The 14,952-nt window shown below is 35.1% G+C and overlaps 1 protein-coding gene across 5 annotated transcripts in view; it reads right to left on the bottom strand.

Moving 5' to 3' along the window:
* DMD (dystrophin) overlaps positions 1-14,952 on the bottom strand; it is a 2,094,983-nt gene that overhangs the window by 1,868,534 nt on the left and 211,497 nt on the right. The window lies entirely within an intron of this gene.

Genomic DNA, 14,952 nt, shown 5'->3' on the forward strand with positions numbered 1-14,952 from the left:
AAATAATGTGTTCTATGTTATTTCAGTGAACTCAAAGTTTGTTCACATTTCTTAGCAACTGTCCTTTCAGTTTCAGTGACCTGGTTGAGAAGACACAGGAAATGTGAACACATTTTCTTGCAACCCATCCTTTCATCTGTAAAGATTATTGGGTAACTGCTTCTGCAATGTATAGTCCTCTTGTGAAAAACTAGTAGCATAATATAGATTGAGAAACAGGATACACAAAGCTGCTTCTGATGTCTTTCTATTAAGAATGCACAACAATTCCATGCCAATGATCCTTCTACATCCAAAAGGTGTGGGACCTAAGGTTCATAGCTGTTTTTTATGTTTTGCTCCATTTGAAATACGCAGGCAAAACCAATGATATAAATGAGGCCTTATAAGATCTGACATCCCCATGCCTAATCTAGCAGAACCTCGACATCACTGATACAGTCAGATGAATCAAAAGGTCCCTCCAATGCCCATGTCAATGTCAGATTTAGTAGAAGCTCCCTGCTTGGCATTCCCGCTTGAGTGCTTGGCAGTCCTGGCATGTCACCTAACTGGCTGGTGCTTCCTAATAGGCCCTGCACCAGTCCTGACTGATGTGTGAGTGTGCAAACATTACCAGCATTCAGGAGCCAGATGGCCCACACACCAAGCATAGCAGCCAGACAAAACACAGGCAGATTCAGCACACTTTGGAGAGTTCTATTTTTGGTGATTCCTCCCAACACTAACGTACCTGTATTTACTTGATTCCATCCCAAATGAACTGAAAACAATGTCTTCCTGCATCATTGCGGTGCCACATCCGAAGTAAAGGAGGAAATTCTTTTCTCCTTTCCATTTAGCATGAAACAGTCTTCTATGATCAACACGACCCTATTCTGCTATTTGTGGAGGCTGTCCTCTTCTAAGTGACAGCTGAAACAAGTCCTTGCTGCTTCTCTGGTAAAAAGGAGTCATTTACTTCTATCAGCACGCTTAAGGGGATTCTTTAAAACCGAAGCCATAACTCGAAGAAAGAAGTGTATAGGAAAGGGTCTATTCTTTTAGTACTGTATGAAGAACTCCTGCATGTGTCAGCCAGGCAAGAAAAGCAATTTACTGATAAAACACCACAAAATCACATATATTATTCCTCATACCAAGAACTTCAAGTCAGTTCACATTGGTTTTCTCTCCTTACATATGTAAGACACTGTTCATAGGCATGCTCCGATGCATGTGTAATCATATAGAAATGGAGAGATTTCAAATGGAACTGCTGTGATAAGAAAAAGTCAAAGGTACAATTAAAAAATGAAAAAAAAAACCTAGTACTTCTCAGTATTACTTATGAGTTCAAAGCAATGTGATAACAACCCACATTCTTCCTTTAATCTGATTTAGACACACACATGTGTTTCTGACTCTAAACTAAGATGAGCAGCCGTCCCAAAAAACCTAAAATAAAACCCTCAAAAGCACCGGTTCAAGATCTGGAGATATGATGAAAGATGGGAGACCTTTTCAAAGAAGACTGGGGAATTTCTTTACCTTAATTAAGTCTAAATTGAAAAAAAAACAACTTAGTATATTTGACAAAAATAGTAAACTCTTTTCCCTATCATATCCATTTTGAGTATATCACTGAAGGCTGTCAGGTCAGCCACATTACTCAGATGTTCCCTCTGGGATAAGCTAATTCTAGAATCCCTTTATAGTTTGGATACTCAGCTTGAGATCATGATGCCCTCGTAGAGGCTAGATTGCAAACATGTAAAAGGAAAACTCATGGCTTACTGAAGTGTGTGTACTATACAAAGTGTGTACTGTGACCGTGTATGTGTTGAGAATTTTAATTACTCCCATAAGGGAAAGCAAATATTCCTCTTTCATAGTTCATCTTAGCCAATAGTTTTGGCTTGCTTGGATGTCAAAAACTGCTTTTTGCAATAAAATCAGTGTTGCAACAATAATAAATTTCACATGGAACTATGTTTAAACTGATCATCTAAAATTTAAACAAAAATAGTTGTTAAAGGTCAAAGACAATCTGCATGAACAGAACACACTTGGTATCATAAAATGTAGCTTACACCAAATGGTTAGATATTAAGAAATTTTAATGCAAACTCTGCTATAATTCAAGAAGAAACTAATGAAGAAGAATTAAAAAAAAAAGTATAGTGGAACCAAATGTCATTGCAGAAAACAACATATACTAAGGTAGGTACCATAAAGTTTTATTTCTACAGTTTTGAAAGAAGCTAAAAACTCATGTGTGACTCTCCAGCTCATGAGTAATGTGGTCATTTTAAACTTATGGCAATAAAAACTTTATAGCGCCCCAGTTTGGAACATATGTCAAACAGAGAAAAAAGTAAAAATCAAAATGAAATGTGACAAAACACTGTAAAACACCTCTCATCGGACACCACTAATCTGTTTGGTCTGAGAATCAACACCCACTTCTATTTTGGAGTTTCTATCTCAAAATCATGTAGCAACTTGAAGAACCACTGTGAATAACATCAAAGTAAATGAGAAAAAAATGAGTTGCTTTGCTCATGATGGTGTTAACTATATGGGCTTCAGAAAATGTCACTGTTGTTGCAAAATTAAGAAGAAAAACATAATTTCTGCAGTTAAATATTAATGTCTGACCTTGACACATAAAGAATGAAGACAAATCATTTTCTTTACCAAATGATTTTTATAGAGTATAGTAATTATAGAGAAAATGGCATGTGTTTATCATGAGAGCTCAATGTTTTCAAATGATGTAATTATATTATAAATGAGCGTTATTTTTGTTATCACTGAATTGTTGGTATTAGTTCTTGAAGGAGGCCATATTTTTCTACTTTGATTTTCGCCTGAAGAAACTACCTTGTGTAAATAGTGTCTGATTAGACTTTAGTTTATTAGTATTAATCAGCTGTATTTTGCCACTTGGACAACTTGCATAACTTTGGCGTTGTTCTAATTCTCACTCCATTTTTTTAGCTGTAGGGAAAGAATCTAATTAATTGTATCATTAATAGTTGTCTAATTTTTAGCTATTCTATTTCATAGCCTAGAGGTCTCATAACTGTATAAAAATAAGAAAAGCTATCATCAACTAATATATATTTGTTTTTATATTAACTGGGTAACTGCGATGTTACTATGCACAGTGATCTAACTCCTTGATTGATAAGCGTGATGCTACACATGGAATTGTCAAAATGCCAGATGAAAACTACTGATCTTATATTTTATTTTAAAGCACTGACTAAATTGTTCGGGGATTTCTTTGCCTATGGGACAGACTTAAGAGATTTTGAGGCAGTTCATTTCCATCCAAACAAACATTAGGTGATTTTAAATGTCCTCTTATGCTTAGCTGTACTACACCAACTCTGAAAAAAAAAAAAACACTTTTTTTCTACTGAAATAATGATAGAAAAAAAAATAACTAAAAAATTCTAAGTGACACACCTTTATCAAGAAAGTGGAGTTTATCCATCATTGATAAAATCATATTTTGGATTAATCTGAAAATGACTCTATTGTTTCCTCCAAATCCCTTTCCCTTCAAGAGAGTACAGGAGTTAACTGTCATTTGAAAATGTTAATCTGAGGGGCGCCTGGGTGGCTCAGTCACTTAAGTGTCTGCCTTCTGCTCAGGTTATGATCCCAGGGTCCTGGGATCAGGCTCCCTGCTCAGCAGAGAGCCTGCTTCTCTCTCCCTCTGCTGCTCCCCCTGCTTGTGCTCTCTCTGTCAAATAAATGAATAATCTTAAAAAAAAGTTAATCCAAAATAATGAGAGTAACTTAGGAAAAGTTATTAAATGGTTTGTTTTAACATTTTTGAATACTATAATAATACACCATCAATTATAAACATCATTAGTTTTAGAGAATAAACCCCCAGTCACTTCACATGAGATGATTCATAATCACAACCGTGTGAACTGTGATCCAATCACACCATTGAGATCCACATTCAGCACTATATAGTATATGCCTATGACCTACAGAGATCTGTACTGTGCATACCTATAGCAAAGGCATTCAACCAGCACAACCCCAAGCTGAAACTGTCTAAAAAGTGTTCATATAAGACTTGTATCTAACAAAGACAAACCTTATGTCCCTGTTCATGGCACCTACAACAGTAATGGTAACAGACGGATAACAAGAATATACATCCTGATCCTTAAGCAAGGCTTTAGACTAGAAGAGGTGAGAACAAGGTATCCTGCAACTGTAAATTGAAACCATTTTGGAGACTGTGTACCATGATGATACTACCCCTTAATTTGTTAAAATTCATTTCCATCTAACTATAATCATAATTAGAAAAATACAAAGGTGTACAAATATTATACTTATTTTCTTCTCTCTTTTCAAAAAATTACAACTTAATGTAAATGTGTTTTGCTTTGTAAATTGTTTCTGTGGCACTGTAATTTTTGTCAAATATTTCAGATTAAATTCCACAGTTTTATTTAGAAAAACTCAAAAATCTGTGTTCAATTCAAAAGTATACTAATTTTCTTTAAACCTTTAGGTGCAAATGGTTATTTTAAAATAAAATCAATATGTGCCAAATAATTCCACATGCAGGTACTTTTTACAGGCTGAAGTTTGTATTGATAAAAAGAGCTAACCAGCAATGTGCACTAGAGCTTTCTGTGATGAAGAAAATGTTCTATACCTGCATTGTCCAATGAGATGGCCATTGAAAACACATGGCTACTATATGCTTCTAATGTGGTTAGTGCAAGGGAGGGACCACAACTTTTAGTTTCACTACTGTTTTTCCTTTTGTTAAAAAGATTTATTTGCAAAAGAGTCTGAGAGAGAACAAGAGAGCACAAGCTGAGGGAGTAGCAGGAGAGAGAGGAACAGACTCCCTGTTGAGCAGAGAGCTCAACATGGGCCTCAATCCCAGGACCCTAGGATAATGACCTGAGCTGAAGACAGACACTTAACTGACTGAGCCACCAAGGAGCACCTATTTACACTAATTTAAATTTAAATTGTCATATGTGTCTAGTGGCTACTGAATCTGGCAGCAAAAGTTTAGAGATTAATTATGACTAAATATACACATTTATCCATCATAACATATATTATGTACACATGTACCATTACACAAAAACCCATGAATGGATGCAATCTTACTGCTATCTAAAAACCCAAACCATAACTTTTCTTATTAAAATATACCACACATTATTGCTTCATTTTGGTGAATGTGAGGAACTCACAAATTTATTAAGTTAATTTTAACCAACAGTATCTTCCATACCAAATGCAATTACTTAGCCATTTCTGCAAAACCACAGAATTTTTCCTTCATACTTAACTAGAAAAACAACTTAATCCTCTGCTTTAATTTGCCATTTCACAGCTTGCAATTGCTTCGTTCCTTTTTTTTTTTTTTCCTTCTTCTTGGTATATTGCAAGACTACTGTGCTAGTGCATAGTTCATGTTCTGTCATTCTTTTGAAATTCAAAATGATTTTTTACTGCTAAATATATTTATTTACATTAAAGTAAATTCAAACTTTATAATTTGGGAAAAACAATCACAGGGTTTGGGATGATTCCATCTACCTTTTTTCTTTGCTTTTTTGTAAGATTTATTTCAGATACACAGAGAGTGAGCAAGGATAAGTTGTGGAGAGCAATAAGGATAGGGAGAGAAATCCTCAAGCAGATTTCCCGTTGAGTACAGAGCCCGATACAGGGTTCAATCCCATAACCCTGAGATCCTGACCTGAGCTGAAATCAAGAGTCCGATGCTTGACCAATGCTTGACCAGGTACCCCATCGATTACCTTTTTTCAATAGTAATGACTATTTAAGATATATCTGTGATCTGATAGAAGCCTAATTTATCTAAGTATTTGTTATCTAAGCACCAATAATAGCAATGGATTGGCCAAAGTGTTTGGTAGTTTAATTTATGCAAGACAAACAAATCCTAGAGATCCACTAGTCAGCACGGTGCATATAGTTAGCAATACTGTAATTTATACTTAAAAATTTGTTATAAGGGTAGATCTTTTGCTAAATATTCTCATCAAAAAAAAGAGAGAGAGAAAGGAAACTTTTGGAGTGATGTTAAGTTTATGCTATTGTAATTGTATATGGTGACAGTTCCATGGTTGTATATGTACTTTACACACATCAAGATACATATATTAAATATTATAGCTTTTCTGCACGTCAATCTTGCCTCAATTAATAAAATTTTTTAACAAAATGCCAAACACTGGGAAGTAAGACAACATGCTACCTTCAAAGCCAATGGTAATAAAAGGAGCATTGGTAGATCTTCCTTGTACCTGGAAATGATGTATGACTCAGACTAAAGTTTACATGTCTAATTTAAAGTATTCTGAATGTGTAATAGACTTCCCTCTGGTCATTTCTAAGGATAAAGATATATGCTATCATTTTGAAGAACACATCCTGAGTCTGATAATTCTAAAAATTTTGCCTTTTCTAACTCTCCTCAGGTGAGAATTACAGAATAATAATCTAAGAAAGTAAAATGTGTACTAAATCTAGTATGTCTTCATTTTTCTTTTAAATTTTTTTTTCCTCCAATACTGGTTATATTTTATATTACGTTGCAGTAAAGAAAAAAAAAGTACCGAATTTTACTGAGAATGACTTGTTTCACTGAGTATAGGACCCATGCATTGTAGCTAAAGATTGCCCATTTGGTAACATTCCCATTTTAACCATAAATATTCTGATTTATATCTAATAATGAGAAAAATGAGAGAATAAATTCTTGGACTGATATGTTTATGAAACCAAGAGAAGAGAGCAACAGTTTTCAAGTCAAAAACCTAAATTTAGGATGTGACCTCGTGAGTAAGTAGTTCTGGCAAATCATCTGGACAGGTGCTTTTCAATGTAAATGTCAAGATATTAAGGGGTTGTGAAATCCATTTATATGCCATGCTAGCTATTAATTTAAAAAATCAAACAGAATGGAATAAATATTATTAGAGTGTGGCCACATATGGTAAGGATACCTTTCTTTTTTATGATTTTTTTTCAGGAGACAGAGAGAGAGGGAAAGAGAGAGAAAGAGATGAACTCTGGAGGCCTGAAACCTTTAAAAAGAATCCCAACCTGTTGAATTATTGAACCTTGTATGAATTATTTATTCTGTGCTTTGTTTTTCTCATATTTATAATGGGGATAATAATAGTGTCTACCTCAAAATGTTGCTTTAGAAAATAAATGAGATAACCCATGCAAATCCATTATATTACTGTCTCCTTACACTTAATAAATGCTCATCCTAAGTATTACATTTCTGTACTGTGACCCTTGAGTTATTTCAGTTTTTAAGCCCGATATCAAGCCTAAATGTGAAGTTTTTTCTTTGCTTTTAACTTGAGTTTTATGAAAATCTCTGTGTTTTAAATAATGCACATATGAACTTTATCTAAAATTCCTAGTTGTGTAACTTTGATAACAGGCACATTTTTAATAGAACAAACATTTTGGGGCTGCAAGCCTTCATCGTCTATTTTTCCTAATATGAATTCCTCTATTGTTGAAATGTCACTGATGATTGGGATTGGTCCTTCCCTGGTCCTAACATGTCTGTCACTATATTCATTAGAAACAAGATGGGTTGTTTTTGCCCCTGGAAGGCAAGGAATTCATTTCATGTGATTTTTTAAATGTAATATTTAAAATCTTTGGTGGGGACTAGCCTTTACATTGCAACCGATGAAGACTGTGACCCTATACTCTAAGACAGGCCAAATGAAATAAGATCTATTAATAAAGACTTGAACAGTTGGTTTAACAATAGTGTTGGCTATGTTTGGTAATAGCTGAGACATTCTAAATCATTCAACCCTTGAAAGATATTAGGTACAATATAATAAATTCTTGAAAGAGCTTCAGCATTCCTAGAATCACGTTTTAAATTTTAAGGCTAATTACTCCCAAATTAACACAGTTTTGAGTATAACTTAACAGTGGCCTTTTATTCATTAAATTACTAACTATGGCTATCTTTGTTAGATTTAAATTGAATTAGATTAAACTGTGACACAGTGATTTTCTAGCTTCTTATATGGTCAATGCAAACAGTTATATTTAATGGTAGTAAAGCCAAAATTAAAATGTTAAATATAAGATTCAATTGCAAGGTCATTATATTTTTTCAAAGTAATAAAAACATGGTACTTCACCCACTGTAAAATTACAGGCTAATGACTCAGTCCTATAGAGTGGCTCTCAAATCTTGTTCAATGTACCCACACTGATTTAAGCAATGATAAAGTATCATTTCAAAGATTAAATAATGACGAAGCGTGTAAATCACACTTGAAGTGGTGCCACCAAATAAAAGTTTTTTAAAGCTTTCAGTAGAAATCTTCAGATAAAATGATGAGAAAAATTGTTCAATCAAAGGCGAAGGTAATCATTTATAATTGTAAAAGGATGAAATATTTTTGAATCTTGTTTTTTTTTTAAAGATTCATTTATTTATTTATTCATTAGCAAGAAAGCACAGGGAAGGGCAGAGGGAGAGAATGTCAAGCCGACTCCACGCTGAGTGCAGAGCCCAAGGTCGTGCTCAATCTCACTATCCTGTGATCATGACCCGAGCCAAAATCAAGACAGTCACTCAACCAACTGAGCCTCTCAGGCACCCTGAATCTTGTTATTTTAGAAAACTAATCCAATAAACATTTAAATATCTTGTGAGGGTTTTAACTTCTTCAAGTTTAACATTTACTGTAATATTTTAATAGTTTTCCAAGGCATCAAATTACAATTTTGAAAGGACTATAAATAAAAATATGAAAATAGTTAGGACACCTGGGTGGCTCAGTCAGTTAAGCACTTAAGTGTCTGCCATTGGCTCGGGGCATGATCTCAGGGTCCTGGGATGGAGCCTGCCTCAGGCTCCCTGCTCAGCACTAAGCCTGCTTCTCCTTCTCTCTCTGCTCTTCCTCCCAGATAATGTTCTCTCTCTCTCTTTCTCTCTTTCTCTTGCTCTCTAGCTCTGTTCTCTCTCTCCCAATTAAATAAAATATTAAAAAAGAAAGAAAATAGTTTAGACTGCTCAGCCAACTCATTTAATGGATGTTTATTCAACAAATAGAGAGGTGAAAAATTACCTGATAAATCTGATTACTATGAACAAATAGCCTTTGTAAAGGTTTTTCTTAAATTTACCTAATTTGGACCAACCACATTCTGATTTTGATTACTTTAAGGTTATCTAACTACTTACTTTACAACATCACTGTTGATTTTTCTTAAAAATGGTGACTTATGTCAACACAGTGCTAAAATCAAGAGAATGCCTGAAAAAATGTTATATAACCCTTTCAAAATGAGTACTACAAAAATTGTATTCTAAAATGGCTAATTGGGGCACCTGGGTGGCTCAGTTTGTTAAAGCTTCTGCCTTCGGCTCAGGTCATGATCCCAGGGTCCTGGGATCTAGTCCTGCATCAGGCTCTCTGCTCAGTGGGGAGCCTGCTTCCCCCTCTCTCTCTCTGCCTGCCTCTCTGCCTACTTGTGATCTCTGTCAAATAAATAAAATCTTAAAAAAATAAAATGGCTAATTATATTGTAAATTATTTTCAAAGAAATATTTTGATATCTAAAAGAAAACAAAGATAGGGGCACCTGGGTGGCTCAGTTCATCAAGCATCTGCTTTTGGCTCAGGTCATGATCCCAGGGTCCTGAGATCAAGTCCCTTGTTGGGCTTCCTGCTCAGTGGGGTTTCTGCTTCTCCTTTTCCCTCAGCCCCTCCCCAAGCTTATGCTCTTTCTAAAATAAATAAAATCTTTAAAAATAAGTAAAAATAAAAATAAAAGAAGCGAAGTTAAGCTATCTTCTTTCTCTTCAGTTTTATTGAAGTTTAACTGAAAAAATTATAAGATATTTAAAGCATACATTGTGATAATTTGACAAATGTACACTTTGTGTTGCCTCTTTCTAAAAAAGGAAATCTATTGAGAAAAAAAGCATCCATTTCTAAAAAATTCACATTTAATGAGGAAATGAGAAGTCTTTATTTAGCATTGATAAGTGAAATCTTTTTTTAAAGATTTTATTTATTTGTTTGACAGAGAGAGATCACAAGTAGGCAGAGCAGCAGGCAGGGAGAGAGTGAAGCAGGCTTCCTGTTGAGCAGAGAGCCCGATGCAGGGCTCCATCCCAGGACCCTGGAATCATGACTTGAGCCAAAGGTACACACTTAATGACTGAGACACCCAGGAACCCCAGAAATTTTTAAATTACATAAGAGGTCCGCACTATATTTCTATTGACAGTGTTGCCAACTTCTCTGGGTTTCATCTTTTTATTTCAGTACATCCACCATTCACTTCCTCATTCATTGATCTTGAAGCAATATTTATTGTGAATCTACTGTGTGCCAGGTACTCTTCTAATAATTTCCTACTGATAAGATAAAGGATGGGGATAATGGGGAGCAGAATATGCCACTCCAAAATATGCCTTTTGTCATGAGAATTGTTTTGAGCTGAAGACATTCAAGACATGAAAGATGCAGGAAAAGCTTTCTACCTCCCCACTTAATGGCCTAAAAGAATTTAAATAGGGGGAATGTATCAGGAAGCAAGCTACTACCAGAGATAACTTTTCACCTCAGAGACTTATCTACATGGTAGGGCAATGATTTTTTACCAAAATTTCCAATATTGTCTTCCTCCCTTTTGAATCTCCAGACTCCTACCCCATTCCTTAGCTCAGGATAGCATATAAATCTCAGTTGTCCAGCTGCCTTTGAGTTTTGCAGGGTAGGAAAACTTTTCCCTTTTTCCCTTCTAGGTTCTTTTGTTGGCCTAATAATTAAATTGATATAAGATTAATAGCCCCACAAAATTTAATATATTATATTTATATATATTTATTTATAAATATATATATTTATAGTACATTATATTTATGGGAACTCCTAAAAAAAATGAGACTGGAAGAAGTGGCCAAAGCAGACAGCTTTGCCTTTTAGACAAGGAAAGATCACATTTCTGAGGAATTAACAAGACAAAGGGCTTTGGGCTTGGGGTAGCAAATTAGTGAAGTCAACAAGATCTGTTTATATAGCTGTCTCAGCATTGAATTCTTTACCTGTGGTAGTAAGGATGCCTTCTATTTTCCTATCCAGGGAGAGTAACTTCCACGTGGGAGAATTATTTCCTGATTCCAGGGAGACAAAGGAGGGTCAGAGGGCCCTTCTTGTACCATTTCTTAAATAATTTGAAATCAAAATAACCAATTGCCAAATTGGCATATTTTGGGGTGACATATTCTCTTCCCCTTCAATCTATTATCTTTGTGGGGCTCCAGTGTATACAAATGAAATTAAGTCTTTTTTTCCTCACGTTAATTTGTCTTTTTATTTGAGGGGTGGTGTCAGCCAAAAGCCGTGAAGGAAATAGGAACATTATTTTTCCTTCCCTACATGAGCCTATAACTCCATGATAAAAATGGGGTGGTGGTTGATGAGGGAACAGAAGACAAGCTGAGGACAAAGCATAAGCGGACACTCTGCACCCCCCCTCCCCAACCCAAGATGGGATATATGTGACATCCCTCAGGTACTCCTGGCTGCCCTAAACCTAAGGAAAGGAAAAACAAATAGGTAACTTACAGAGATCACAATCCTGCAAGACAGGAGCCTCCCTCAGTTTACAAATGTCTTAGCAATCTATAAGAATAAAGCATTTCTATCAATAACCTAGGTTCTAGAAGGAAATATAGATACAATTAAATGTCCTTATACAGGGACATTTGTCATTATATAATCTGCAGTCCATTGACAGATACTTGAAGTGGGAGTGTAAGTTCCTCCAGGATTCTCCCAACTATCTTAATGTTAATGCCTTGCTAGAGGGAAAAACAACTTTAACTTGACAATGGCAAGGCGTCTGATTTCCTATGAGTCTTCCTTTTGAAACCTCCCTTTTCCATACTTTCCCCAATCCCATAGTATATCATCTGCCCCCTCACAACCCTGGCACAGCAGCTCTTTCTGCTTACTGGTCCTGTCCCCATGCTTTAATAAAGCTACCATTTTGCCTCAAAGACATCTCAAGAATTCTTTATCGGTCTTTGGCTCCATACCTTACCCCACAAAACCTCACCTATATTCCAAAACACCATCAGTGAGTACCGGATATAGGAACTGAATTATATGGCAAGAGTTTTTTGTGCTCAGATTGTGCTGGATCCTGTCTATTAGGAAGAATGAGCACACATTTATGAAATGTTAAAAGACTCTTGTGTCTCTTTCTTCTGACTTCAAAGGCTATGACATTTTGGTAATGCTTGTGAATTGTCCAGGGCTTATTATGACTGTGGTGATAATTCCAAAACAGGGACACTCAGCTTCAGGAATAGTTTAAGGCTGACTACTTGCACTTAATGCTGAAAAAGATTTGCTTTTTCCAATCTTTTGAAAATACTGAAAACTATTCATAAATAATCTGAGCTACTTCCCATTAGACATCCAAATTCTCATTTTTTTTCTTTTTTAGAGAAGATGGAGATGGCTCCTTTGCAAGTTCCTTGCATTGTATATGACTCTATCAGAGATTATCTTTCTTGTGTTTGACCAGTTCTTTCCTATGTAACATTAATTCCACATGTATGTAAGACCTAATTAGAAAATCCTGGTCATTAAAAATGAATTACAGCAAAATGAAAGAAAGCCTTCTACTAACAAATATGAAGCCAAAACAATCTTGAAAGAGAAGAACAAAACTGTAGGTCTCACGATCCCAGATTTTAAGATATACTACAAAGCTGTAGTCATCAGACAGTATGATACTGGCACAAAAATAAACATACAGATCACTGGAACAGAATAGAGAGCCTAGAAATAAACCCACATTATTAGCAGTAGTAGTAGTAGTAGTAGTAGTAGTAGTAGTAGTAGCAGGCTCCACTCCCAGTGTGGAGCCCAACACAGGGCTTGAATTCATGACCCTGAGAATAAGACCTGAGCTGAGATCAAGAGTTGGACACTTACCCAACTGAGCCACCCAGGCACCCCAAACCAACAGATATATAGTCAATTATCTTCGACAAAGGAGGCAGGAATATGCAATGGGAAAAGACAATTTCTTCAACAAATGGTGTTGGGAAAACTGGACAGCTACATGCAAAAGAATGAAACTGGACCGCTTCCTAATGCCATATACAAAAATAAACTCAAAATGGATGAAAGCCCTAAATGCGAGACCTAGAACCGTAAAAATCCTAGAAGGGAGCACAGGCAGTAATTTCTCTGATATCAGCCACAGCAACATCTTTTTAGATATGTCTCCTGAGACAAGGGAAACAAAAGCATAAGTAAACTATTGGGACTACATCAAGATAAAAAGTTTCTACCCAGTAAAGAAAACAATGAACAAAACTAAAAGACGACTTAAGGAATAGAAAAGATATTTGCAAATGACATATTGATAAAGTGTTAGTATCTAAAATACATAAAGAATTTACACAACTCAACACTAAAAAAGGGAAAAAAAGCACAACAAATAATTCAATTACAAAATGAGCAGAAGAAATGAACAGACATTTTTCCAAAGACACCCAGATGGCTAATAGACACAGGAAAAGATGCTTAACATAACTCTTCATCAGAGAAATAAAAATCAAAACCACAATGAGATATCATCTCACATTTGTAAGAATGGCTAAAATCAACAACACAAGAAACAACAAGTATTGGTGAGAAATTTGAGAAAAAGGAACCTTTGTGCATTATTGGTGGGAATGCAAACTGGTGCACCCACTGTGGAAAACAGTATGGAGGGTCTTCAAAAAATTGAAAATAGAACTACCATATAACTCAGTAATTCCACTACGGAGTGTTCACTCAAAGAATGCAAAAACACTAATGTGAAAAGACATATACATCCTTATGTTTATTGTACCATTATTTACAATATCAAATTATGGAAGCAGTCTTATTGGTAAATGAATGGATAAAGAACATGTGGTGAATATATTCAATGGAATAGTACTCAGCTATAAAAAAGAATAAAATCTTGCCATCGTCAACAACATGGATGGATCGAGAGGATATAATACTAAGTAAAATGTGTCAGTCACAGAAGGAAAATACAATATGGTTTCACTCATAAATGGAATTTAAGAAACAAAACAAATGAACATAGGAGAAAAGAGACAAACAAAAGCCAGACCCTTAAATACAGAGAACAGACTGATAGTTACCAGAGGGAAGGGAAGCAGGGGGAATGGGTGGAATACACAGAGGGGATTAAGAAAAGATACATGAGAAAGGCATGACATATTTAATTTTCCACTTTGGCTGAAAACCCAAATTCTTCTGATTCTTTTCATGGGATTTTTTTCCCCGATATTTTAGCCACTGTTCTTCCTACCTTACTTAATCTGAGGTTCCTCAACACTTCTTTATTTCTATTTTTAATCTTTATTCTTTATGTTTTTAAAAAAAGAAGTACCAACAACATATTTTAATGCTAATAAAGTTTACCATACAAAGCTGTGGAAGAATCAAAATAATATTCTTGTTGCACCCCAAAATTCTAATTCATCTTTTAACAAAAATAATATTGCCTATTGATTCATCTTTTGGTTCTCCTCACACCCAAGAAGCAAAATACTTTGCAAATAGCAGAGTGAATTCTAGCATCTGTGCGTGTCTATCTCTAATTCATTGTATTTTTCTACTTTGAAGATCAAAGTGTAATATGTAAATTACCAGTGCAACATAGTTAGAAAAATAATACCTAATTGTGATTTTATTTCCTCAAAAACATATGGAAACTTAATCTCATAGACCTCTGTCACCAGAAATCCTAAAACTGAACAAGAAAAGAAATATATATCTTATTTTATATATGTTGGAGAGTGGGAGAAAGCTAGCACTGTGTTTTATAGCTTGAGACTGCTAATTAGCCAACCTA

The sequence above is a fragment of the Mustela erminea genome, chromosome X (assembly GCF_009829155.1).
Source record: "Mustela erminea isolate mMusErm1 chromosome X, mMusErm1.Pri, whole genome shotgun sequence".
NCBI classification, from domain to species: Eukaryota; Metazoa; Chordata; class Mammalia; order Carnivora; family Mustelidae; genus Mustela; species Mustela erminea.